The sequence below is a fragment of the Ascidiella aspersa genome, chromosome 5 (assembly GCF_963924565.1).
Source record: "Ascidiella aspersa chromosome 5, kaAscAspe10.2, whole genome shotgun sequence".
Classification (NCBI taxonomy): Eukaryota; Metazoa; Chordata; class Ascidiacea; order Phlebobranchia; family Ascidiidae; genus Ascidiella; species Ascidiella aspersa.
Window position 1 is genome coordinate 14,013,656 of NC_139451.1, and position 2,500 is coordinate 14,016,155.

The 2,500-nt window shown below is 59.1% G+C and overlaps 2 non-coding genes and 1 pseudogene across 2 annotated transcripts in view; all 3 read left to right on the plus strand.

Annotated features, from left to right (window-relative positions):
• LOC146144674 (small subunit ribosomal RNA) overlaps positions 1-1,186 on the plus strand; it is a 1,811-nt gene extending 625 nt beyond the window's left edge. The window contains exon 1 of the ribosomal RNA XR_014500641.1: positions 1-1,186. This exon is cut by the window's left edge and continues 625 nt beyond it. This is a non-coding gene — a ribosomal RNA (small subunit ribosomal RNA).
• A 247-nt stretch (positions 1,187-1,433) lies between these two features.
• Positions 1,434-1,587, plus strand: LOC146144675 (5.8S ribosomal RNA). Its single transcript, XR_014499043.1, has one exon. It is a non-coding gene; the product is annotated as a 5.8S ribosomal RNA (ribosomal RNA).
• A 248-nt stretch (positions 1,588-1,835) lies between these two features.
• The window catches only part of LOC146144676 (large subunit ribosomal RNA), a 3,678-nt pseudogene continuing 3,013 nt past the window's right edge, over positions 1,836-2,500 (plus strand).

Consider the following 2,500-nt stretch of genomic DNA (forward strand, 5'->3'; position numbering starts at 1 on the left):
AAAGCTCGTAGTTGGATTTTGGGCGCAGGCGGCCGGTCCGTCGCAAGGCGTGTACTGGCCGTCCTGGCCTCACCTCCGGTTCTCCGCCGGTGCCCTTGACTGAGTGTCGGCGGCGGCCGGAACGTTTACTTTGAAAAAATTAGAGTGTTCAAAGCAGGCGATTCGCCTGAATAATGGTGCATGGAATAATGGAATAGGACCTCGGTTCTATTTTGTTGGTTTTCGGAGCGCGAGGTAATGATTAAGAGGGACAGACGGGGGCATTCGTACTGTGCCGTTAGAGGTGAAATTCTTGGATCGGCGCAAGACGAACGACTGCGAAAGCATTTGCCAAGAATGTTTTCTTTAATCAAGAGCGAAAGTCAGAGGTTCGAAGACGATCAGATACCGTCCTAGTTCTGACTATAAACGATGCCAACTAGCGATCGGGGGGCGTTAGTTTTACGACCTCTCCGGCAGCTTGCGGGAAACCAAAGTCTTTGGGTTCCGGGGGAAGTATGGTTGCAAAGCTGAAACTTAAAGGAATTGACGGAAGGGCACCACCAGGAGTGGAGCCTGCGGCTTAATTTGACTCAACACGGGAAATCTCACCCGGCCCGGACACAGTGAGGATTGACAGATTGAGAGCTCTTTCTTGATTCTGTGGGTGGTGGTGCATGGCCGTTCTTAGTTGGTGGAGCGATTTGTCTGGTTAATTCCGATAACGAACGAGACTCTGGCTTGCTAACTAGTTACGCGACCCAATCGGTCGGCGTCTAACTTCTTAGAGGGACTAGTGGCGTTTAGCCACACGAGATTGAGCAATAACAGGTCTGTGATGCCCTTAGATGTTCGGGGCCGCACGCGCGCTACACTGACCGGATCAGCATGTGCTCGCCTTGGCCGACAGGTCTGGGTAACCCGCTGAACCCCGGTCGTGCTAGGGATAGGGAATTGCAATTATTTCCCTTGAACGAGGAATTCCCAGTAAGCGCGAGTCATTAGCTCGCGTTGATTACGTCCCTGCCCTTTGTACACACCGCCCGTCGCTACTACCGATTGAATGGTTTAGTGAGGTCCTCCGATTGGACCTGGCGCGGCCGGCAACGGTCGAGCCGGCGTCCGAGAAGACGATCTAACTTGATCATTTAGAGGAAGTAAAAGTCGTAACAAGGTTTCCGTAGGTGAACCTGCGGAAGGATCATTAACGGTCTCGCAAACGCTTCGGCGAACGCGAAACTCGGACAAGCGAGAGAAAAAGTCTTTGCTACCCGGCGCCCGACCCGCGAGGAGCGGCGCGCCGGCCGGCGATTCGGTCACCCGGTAATGTTTGCGCGTCGAGTGCCGCGGTGCCGCGCGCTCCGGCTTCAAGCGTCGGCCTGGCCGACCGCTCGGCGCGGTCTATTTTGTCACCCTATAGTGCGAGGCACTGTGCGAGCGAAACAATCGTGGATGGCTCTTGGCGGTGGATCACTCGGCTCGTGAGTCGATGAAGGACGCAGCTAGCTGCGTGAATTAGTGTGAATTGCAGGACACATTGAGCATCGACGTTCTGAACGCAAATTGCGGCCTCGGGTCAATCCCGGGGCCGCGCCCGCCTCAGGGTCGCGTTGCAAACGTTCCGCGCGGGGATTTCTCCGCGCGGCTGCTGCGGCGTCGGACGCGCGAGCGCCCGTCCCGCTCAAGACAGCACGGCACGATGCGCGACGATCGCGACCAGAATCCCGCGCGGCGGCGGCGAGTCGACCTCGAAGAGGCCAACGGCTGGCGGCTCAAGGGCGGGAATCGAGGTGCGCGGCGGCGCGCGGCGCCGACGGCGAGCGCGGAACGGGAAGAATAGTCCCGGTCCTTACTTTCGGCCTGAGGTCGGACGAGGCTACCCGCTGAATTTAAGCATATTACTAAGCGGAGGAAAAGAAACTAACGAGGATTCCCTCAGTAACGGCGAGTGAAGCGGGATGTGCCCATCGCCGAATCCGCGCGCTTTTGGAGTGCGCGGAATTGTGGCGTACGGAATTCGTCACGGCGCGCTTCGCCGGTCGCCCGCGTCCTTCTGATCGAGGCCTTTTCCCAGAGCGGGTGTCAGGCCCATGGCGGCGACAGGCGGGCGCGCTACGGCGTCTTCCCAGAGTCGGGTTGTTTGGGAATGCAGCCCAAAGCGGGTGGTAAACTCCATCTAAGGCTAAATACGGTCACGAGACCGATAGCGAACAAGTACCGTGAGGGAAAGTTGAAAAGCACTTTGAAGAGAGAGTTAAAGAGTACGTGAAACCGTCGAGAGGCAAACGGGAGGGCCTGTCGGGTCGCCCGGTCGCTTTCAGCCGGCCCCCTGTCGGCGACGTTGTCGTGCGGACCCTCACGGGCCGCCGGCGGCGCCGCCCGATCGGGGACCAGCGCACTAGCGCCGGGCGAAGGCCGCGACCGTCTGGACGGCGGCGAGAAGGCCGCGCGCAAGGTAACCCGGCCTCGGTCGGGTACTATAGGCGCGCGTGTCCGTCGGCCCGCCGTTCGGGCGAGGAGA